Source organism: Diceros bicornis, chromosome 12 (assembly GCF_020826845.1).
Source record: "Diceros bicornis minor isolate mBicDic1 chromosome 12, mDicBic1.mat.cur, whole genome shotgun sequence".
Classification (NCBI taxonomy): domain Eukaryota; kingdom Metazoa; phylum Chordata; class Mammalia; order Perissodactyla; family Rhinocerotidae; genus Diceros; species Diceros bicornis.
Window position 1 is genome coordinate 23,840,763 of NC_080751.1, and position 9,367 is coordinate 23,850,129.

General features: G+C 39.1%; 1 pseudogene; it reads right to left on the bottom strand.

Moving 5' to 3' along the window:
- Positions 1–5,657: 5,657 nt before the first annotated feature.
- On the bottom strand, positions 5,658–6,727 carry LOC131411668 (pleckstrin homology domain-containing family A member 3-like; annotated as a pseudogene).
- Between the last annotated feature and the right edge of the window lie 2,640 nt (positions 6,728–9,367).

Below are 9,367 nucleotides of genomic sequence, written 5' to 3' on the forward strand. Positions count from 1 at the left end.
GCCTAGCATACCCATGTGCCCGCAGCAATAGCAGCCTCACCACAGCAGAAGGGCACACGCAGCCTACACAGGGGACACCCCTGGAGCATTTGGCAGAGGGGAGCATGCTGCTGGGCCCCATAAGAAATCTCCTACATAAGGCCACATTTCCAAGGTTAGGAGATGTAGCTGATCTACCTAACACATAGAAATAAGCACAGAGAAGTAGGCAAAATGAGGAGACAAAGGAATATGTTCCAAATAAAAGAACACGGGGCCAGCCGGGTGGCGCAAGCGGTTAAGCGCGCACGCTCTGCTGCGGTGGCCTGGGGTTCGCCGGTTTGGATCCCGGGCACGCACTGACGCACCGCTTGTCAAGCCATGCTGTGGCGGCGTCCCATATAAAGTGGAGGAAGATGTGCGTGGATGTTAGCCCAGGACCAGTCTTCCTCAGCAAAAAGTGGAGGATTGGCAGATGTTAGCTCAGGACTGATCTTCCTCACAAAAAATAAAAATAAATAAAAATTTAAAAAAAGAACAGGACAAATCCTCAGATAAAGAACTAAATGAAATAGAGATAAACAATCTACCTGATAAAGAGTATAAACTAATGGTTATAAGCATGCTCACTGAAGCAAGGAGAAGAGTAGGTGAACACAGTGAGAACTTCAACAAAAGAGTTAGAAAACATAAAAAAGAGCCAATCAGGGGCCGACCCAGTGGTGTAGTGGGTAAGTGCACGTGCTCCGCTGTGGCAGCCCAGGGTTTGGAGCCCAGGCACGCACCGACATACTGCTTGTGGTGGCATCCCATATAAAGTGGAGGAAGATGGGCACGGATGTTAGCCCAGGGCCAGTCTTCCTCAGCAAAAAGAGGAGGATTGGCAACAGATGTTAGCTCAGGGCTGATCTTACAAAAAAAAAAACAAAGAGCCAGTCAGAGCTGAAGAATACAATAACGGAAATGAAAAATTCACTAGAAAGAATCAACAGCTAAGTAGAGGACACAAAAGAACAGATCAGCAATCTGGATTCCAGAGTAGAGAAAATCACCCAAGCTGAACAAAAAAAAAGAAAAAAGAATTTAAAAGAACATGGACAGTTTAAGGGACCTCTGGGACAACATCAAGTATACTAACATTCACGTTGTAAGTGTCTCAGAAGAAGAGAGAGACAAAGGGGAAGAGAAGTTATCTGAAGAAATAATAGCTGGAAAGTTCCCTAATCTGGGGAAGGAAACAGGCATCCAGGTACAGGAAGCACAGAGAGTACCAAACAAGATGAACCCAAAGAGGCCCACATTAAGACACAGTATAATTAAAGTGTCAAGAATTAAAGATAAAGAGAGAATCCTAAAAGCTGCAAGGAAAAAGCAACAAGTTACATACAAAGAAAACTCCATAAGGCTATCAGCTCACTTTTCAGCAGAAACCTTACGGGCTGGAAGGGAGTGGCAAGATATATTCAAAGTGCTGGAAGAGAAAAAACCTGCAACCAAGAATACTCTACCTGGCAAGGTTATCATTCAGAATGGAAGAAGAGAAAGAGTTTTCCAGACAAGCAAAAATGAAAGGAATTCATTACCACTAAACCGGCCTTACAAAAATGCTAAAGGGACTTATTTATGTGGAAAAGAAAAGGCCACAAATAGGAATAAGAAAATTATCAAAGAAAAAATATCACTGGTAAAGGCAAATATATACTAAACATACTGGGTCGACCACCTAGAAAGCTAGTATGAAGGTCAAAAGACAAAAGTACTAAAACCAACTATCTCTATGATAAGAGGTTAAGGGATACTCAAAATTAAAAGAGGTAAAATATGATGTCAAAAACATAAAATGTGGGGCCTGACCCTGTGGCATAGTGGTTAAATTCACACACTCTGCTTCAGGGATCTAGGGTTCGCGGGTTCGGATCCCCGGCATGGACCTGCTCACCACTCCTCAAGCCATGCTGTGGCAGCGTCCCACATACAAAATAGGGGAAGATAGGCACAGATGTTAGCTCAGAGCCAATCTTCCTCAGCAAAAAGAGGAAGATTGGCAACAGATGTTAGCTCAGGGCCAATCTTCCTCACCAAAATAAAAAGTTAAAAAAAATTTTTTTTGAATGCAAAAACCACATATTTGTTAAACATATGATTAACTTAAAAACACCAAACCAGTTTGTTTTATTGTATTTTATTTTATTTTTAATTTTTTTGTTTATTGCAGTAACATTGGTTTATAACATTGTATAAATTTCAGGTGTACATCATTATACTTCTATTTCTGCGTAGATTACATCATGTTCACCACCCAAATACTAATTACAACCCATCACCACACACATGTGCCAAATTATCCCTTTCGCCCTTCTCCCTCCCCCCTTCCCCTCCGGTAACCACTAATCCAATCTCTGTCTCTATGTGTTTGTTTATTGTTGTTATTATCTACTACTTAATGAAGGAAATCATATGGTATTTGACCTTCTCCCTCTGACTTATTTCACTTTGCATTATACCCTCAATGTCCATCCATGTTGTCACAAATGGCTGGATTTCATTGTTTCTTATGGCTGAGTAGTATTCATTGTGTATATATACCACATCTTCTTTATCCATTCGTCCCTTGATGGGCACTTAGGTTGCTTCCAAGTCTTGGCTATTGTGAATAACGCTGCAATGAACACAGGGGTGCATGTATCTTTATGCATTGGTGTTTTCAAATTCTTTGGATAAATACCCAGCAGTGGAATAGCTGGATCATATGGTATTTCTATCCGTAATTTTTTGAGGAATCTCCATACTGTTTTCCACAGTGGCTGCACCAGTTTGCACTCCCACCAGCAGTGTATGAGAGTTCCCTTCTCTCCACATCCTCTCCAACACATGTAGTTTCCTGTCTTGTTAATTATAGCCAGTCTGACAGGCATGAGGTGATATCTCATTGTAGTTTTGATTTGCATTTCCCTGATAGTTAATGATTTTGAACATCTTTTCATGTGTCTGTTGGCCATCTGTATATCTTCTTTGGAGAAATGTCTGTTCAGGTCTTTTGCCCATTTTTTAACTGGGTTGTTAGTTTTTTTGTTGTTGAGATGCATGAGCTCTTTATATATTTTGGAGATTAAGCCCTTATCAGATGTATGGTTTGCAAATATCTTCTCCCAATTGTTAGGTTGTCTTTTCGTTTTGTTGATGGTTTCCTTTGCTGTGCAGAAGCTTTTTAGTTTGATGTAGTCCCATTTGTTTATTTTTTCTATTGTTTCTCTTGCCTGGTCAGACAGGGTGCTTGAAAATATGTTGCTAAGACTGATGTCGAAGAGCGTACTGCCTATGTTTTCTTCTAGAAGTTTCATAGTTTCAGGTCTTACATTCAAGTCTTTAATCCATTTGGAGTTAATTTTTGTGTATGGTGTAAGGTAAGGGTCTACTTTCATTTTTTTGCATGTGGCTATCCAGTTTTCCCAACACCATTTGTTGAAGAGACTTTCTTTTCTCCATTGTATGTTCTTGGCTCCTTTGTCGAAGATTAGCTGTCCATAGATGTGTGGGTTTATTTCTGGGCTTTCGATTCTATTCCATTGATGTGTGTGTCTGTTTTTGTGCCAGTACCATGCTGTTTTGGTTACTATAGCTTTGTAGTATATTTTGAAATCAGGGAGTGTGATACCTCCAGCTTTGCTCTTTTTTCTCAGGATTCCTTTAGCTATTTGGGGTCTTTTGTTGTTCCATATAAATTTTAGAATTCTTTGTTCTATGTCTCTGAAAAATGTTGTTGGAACTTTGATAGGGATTGCATTAAATCTATAGATTGCTTTAGGAAGTATGGACATCTTAACTATGTTAATTCTTCCAATCCAAGAGCACGGAATATCTTTCCATTTCTTTGTGTCTTCTTCAATTTCTTTCAGCAATGTTTTATAGTTTTCGGTGTACAGATCTTTCACCTCTTTGGTTAAGTTTATTCCTAGGTATTTTATTCTTTTTGTTGCAATTGTAAATGGGATTGTATTCTTAATTTCTCTTTCTGCTACTTCGTTGTTAGTGTATAGAAATGCAACTGATTTTTGTATGTTGATTTTGTATCCTGCAACTTTACCATATTCGTTTATTACTTCTAAAAGTTTTCTGGTGGATTCTTTAGGGTTTTCTATATATGAAATCATGTCACCTGCAAGTAGTGACAGTTTCACTTCTTCCTTTCCAATTTGGATCCCTTTTATTTCTTTTTCTTGCCTAATTGCTCTGGCTAGGACTTCTAGTACTATGTTAAATAGGAGTGGTGACAGTGGGCATCCTTGTCTGGTTCCTGTTCTTAGAGGGATAGCTTTCAGTTTTTCACCATTGAGGATGATATTAGCTGTGGGTTTGTCATATATAGCCTTTATTATGTTGAGGTACTTTCCTTCTATACCCATTTTACTCAGAGTTTTTATCATAAATGGATGCTATATCTTGTCAAATGCTTTCTCTGCATCTATTGAGATGATCATGAGATTTTTATTCTTCATTTTATTAATGTGGTGTATTACGTTGATTGATTTGCGAATGTTGAACCATCCCTGCATACCTGGAATAAATCCCACTTGATCATGGTGCATAATCTTTTTAACTTATTGTTGTATGCGATTTACTAGTATTTTGTTGAGGATTTTTGCATTGATGTTCATCAGTGATATTGGCCTGTAATTTTCTTTTTTTTGTGTTGTCCTTGTCTGGTCTGGTCTTGGAAAAAACTGTCACTCCAAATTGAATTTAAAACAACAGTTTACAAGGCAAACACTGACAATAGGTATGGACAGGCACTACCAAAAAATGCTATTTGTTCTTTAATTAAATAATGCCATTCTCAAGTGATGTAGAGCAGTCGCCTTGACAGAGTTCCTTTTTTGTATAAATATTCATAAATAAAAAGTGTCTCTAGATATTCTAAAGAGCTGCAAACATTAATACCTTACAACAGCAGCTTAATGTCTATTTTAGGAAAAAAGCACTAAAATCCTCTTCCATTGAAAGTCATTTATTTCTCTGGTGTAAGTGAGCAAGTCACTACAACATTAACTTCTTTTCTAGAACAATGTAAATAACAATGTATACACATCTTAAATTTGGTAGGTCATAAAGGATGCAATCATTTTTTTGATGCAACAGAAAAATAAATAAATAAAAATTAAATACTTTAACCCAACATTTGGTATTGACCAATCAGTAGTGTCAGCTTCATATATGAAGGACAGCACAGTCTGGTTTTAAAAAATCCTCAATGTCATAGTATTTGGGCTAAAAATATTTAGAATATTAAATGGAATAGAATAAATAGAATATTAAAAGGAATACAATACATTCACCATAAAGCTGCTATTGTAACTCATTTCTTGCTGGGGTAAAGTGACCATTTGGTCCATGGCAGAAGTTACATATATCACATTTCTGTCAAACTGAAAACTTATGTTTATAAGATTTCATGTTTATAAGCTACAATACACACTGACTAACCTGTCAGTCCCTCACAGTTTTTTAGAAAAATATCTACATTTGTCCTTATGAATGTCGAAATGTTACACCATCATTTGTTTAAAAAAAAAAAAAAAAGATGCACATTCATACCGTGAAGTTATTAGGAAAATACTCTTGCAAATAAACTATATAAAGATAAAATACACTTCAAAGGTATGTGGGTTGTTTTCTGTTTGTTTTACAATATTCTATAAAGTGCAGAGAAATCCTAAGGGAAAAACTACTCCCTATAACATAGTTTAATTACAGCAGCTTTTGCATAGCAATACTTAGAGGAAGTTGGACACTTCCGTTTCCTCAGGAAGAGAAGGATGGAAGAGGATCTTCCAATTCAGATTTTTTTTGGCCATAAGTCTGCTTTCTTCAGGAATAGCTCCTGAAGCCAAATCTCCATTAAGTGTATTTCTTGAACAGTGAACGGGTCTATCAGAGTCTTCATGAGGAATATCGTTACAAGAGTCTGTATCTGAGTAGGTTCTTCCGCGTCGCTGGGAGAGTGGGTGAAGTGTAGACACTGGTTCTTTTCTAGAGTGGCTACTCCTCTCTGAACTGCAAGAACCAGGGTGGCTGATAGAACGCTTCATCATTTGAACAGGAGAAGGTGACACAGGAGAAACTAAGGGATCTGGATGGGACAGCTGAAACATCTCGGGTTTAAACTTGGCATTCGCTATCTTCACACACTCCTCAAGGGTTGTGATGAATGTGTTACATGTGGCACTAAGCAGCGAAGAGGCTTCATGCATATTCTCTACACTGGGAGATGAATGCTTCTCGTCATGGTGAACAAATTCTTGGATCGTATGAACTTGCTGCATTAGGAGGTCACAGTAGAGGCGAAGTTCAGACGTTTTGGTTTTCAGAGATTCACTGGTTTCACTTATTTCTTTTTCTTTTTTTAGTCCTAGTATCAGTCACACAGGCTTTGGAGCTCCGCAGAGCAACCAGCCACCTCTGTCTTTCAGCTGCATTCACTGCCTTCATGTAGAAATGCTGCTTTCCTGGAATGATTAATTCCATTCTCGTGTTGTCGGCTGAATGGACAGAATTTATGTGCCAGTCAAGAGTTGTCCCCCCCCAAGTAAGCACCTTTAATTTCACAAACTGCCATCTTTATACTTCCTTTGCTCCCTTTGCAAACATCATCTTGTGAATCATAATAGGACAAGATTCCATTATCTAAAACAAACCAACCAGGTTGCCAACCTGTGAGATAGTTGGTTCACTTGTACAGAACCCCCTCCATGCTTCCGAGCCCGGCGCCGCGCATCCGCGCCGGCCGCGGTGGTGGAGTGGGCGCGGAGCCTGGGCAGCCCCTTCCGGCCTGCCCGGGACCCGCCCCGGGCGCCCCCAGCCAGCACCAAGCCGCCCTCCGCCCGCGCCGCCGGGGCGCGGCGGCCCTTAAAGGCCAGGACGGCGGCCGCCGCGTGGAGCTCGGGGGCCACGAGGCGCGGGCTCAGACATCCCAGGGCGAGCCGCGGCGGCGGCGGCGGCTGCCAAATCGCGACCGCGGAGGGCCTAAAAAAAATTTTTTTTAATTAAAAAAAATATAAAATGTGGAGGAGGGGAGTAGAAGCATAGACTTTTTAGTATCAAGTCCAACTTAAGAGATCATCAGTTTCACATAGATGCAATTTACATAGGTTATTATATATGAACCTCATGGTAACCACAAACCAAAAAGTTATAATATATACACAAAAAATAAAGAGAAAAGAACCTAAAATAATACTAAAGAAAGTCATCAAATCAGAAGGAAAAAGAGCGGCCGGCCCTGTGACTTAGAGGTTAAGTGCACGGGCTTGGCTACTGGCAGCCCGGGTTGGGATCCCTGGCGCGCAGGGACGCACTGCTTCTCCGGCCATGCTGAGGCTGGTCCCACATACAGCAACTAGAGGGATGCGCAACTATGACATACAACTACCTACTGGGCCTTTGGGGAAAACAAAAAAAGGAGGAGGATTGGCAATAGATGTTAGCTCAGAGCCGGTCTTCCTCAGCAAAAAGAGAAGGATTAGCGTGGTTAGCTCAGGGCTGATCTTCCTCACAAAAAAAAAAAAAAATGAAAAAGAGCAAGAGAAGAAGAAAGGAAAAGAGAAGGACTACAAAAATATCCAGGAAAAAAGTAACAAAATGGCAATAAGTATATACTTATCAAGAGTTACTTTAAATGTAAATGGACTAAATGATCCAATCAAAAGACATAAGGTGGGACCAGCTTAGTGGCACAAGAGGTTAAGTGCACCCGCTCCGCTGTGGCAGCCCGGGGTTCGCCAGTTCAGATCCCGGCGTGCACCAACACACCGTTTGGCAAGCCATGCTGTGGCGGCATCCCATATAAAGTGGAGGAACATGGGCACGGATGTTAGCCCAGGGCCAGTCTTCCTCAGCAAAAAAAGAGGAGGATTGGCAGATGTTAGCACAGGGCTGATCTTCCTCACACACACACAAAAAATAGCAAAAAGACATAAGGTGGCTGAATGGTTAAAAAAGCAAGACCCATATATATGCTGCATACAAGAGACACATTTCAGACCTAACGACACTCACAAACTGAAAGTAAAGGGATGAAAAAATATATTGCATGTAAATGGAAATGAAAAGAAAGCTGAGGTAGCAATACTTATATCAGACAAAATAGACTTTAAAACAAAAACTGTAACAAGAGACAAAGAAGGTCATTACATAATGATAAAGAGAACATTCCAACAAGAGGACGTAACACTTGTAAATATCTATATGCCCAACATAGGAGCACCTAAATACATAAAGCAGTTATTAACAGCCATAAAAGGAGAAATTGACAGTAACACAATAATAGTAGGAGAATTTAATGCCCCACCTACATCAATGGGTAGATCACTCAGACAGAAGATCAATAAGGAAACATTGGCCTTAAATAACACATTAGACCAGATGGGACTTAATAGATATATACAGAACATTCCATCCAGAATCTGCAGAATACACATTCTTTTCAAATGCACATGGAACCTTCTTCAGGATAGATCACATGGTAGGCCACAAAACAAGTCTCAATAAATTTAAGAAGATTGAAATAATACCAAGCATCTTTTCTGACCACAATGGTATGAAACTAGAAATCAACTGCAAGAAGAAAACTAAAAAAGTCAAAAATACGTAGAGATTAAACAAAATGCTACTGAACAACTATTGAATCAACAAAGAAATCAAAGGAGAAATAAACAAATACCTTCAGACAAGTGAAAATGAAAATATGACATACTAATCTATTGGATACAGCAAAAGCAGTACTAAGAGGGAAGTTTATAGCAATATAGACCTACCTCGAGAAATAACAAAAATTTCAAATAAACAATCTAACATTACACCTAAAGGAACTAGAAAAAAGAAGAACAAATGAAGCCCAAAATCAGTAGAAGGAAGGAAATAATAAAAATCAGAATGGAAATAAATGAAATAGAGACTAAAAAGACAATAGACAGGATCAATGAAAGTAAGAACTGGCTCTTTGAAAAGATAAACAAAAGTGACAAACCTTTAGCTAGACTTGCTAAGAAAAAAAGATAAAGCTCAAATAAAATCAGAAATGAAAGAGGAGGAATTACAAGGGATACCACAGAAATATAAGGATTATAAGAGAACACTATGAAAAGCTATATGCCAACAAATTGAATAATCTAGAAGAAATAGATAAATTCTTAGAATTATACAATCTTCCAAAACTGAATCAAGGAGAAATAGAGAATCTGAACAGATAGATCACTAGTAAGGAGATCAAAACAGTAATCAAAAATCTTCCAAAAAACAAAGGTCCAGGACCAGATGGCTTCCCTGGTGAATTCTACCAAACATTCAAAGAAGATGTAATACCTATGCTTCTCAAACTCTTCCAAAAAATTGA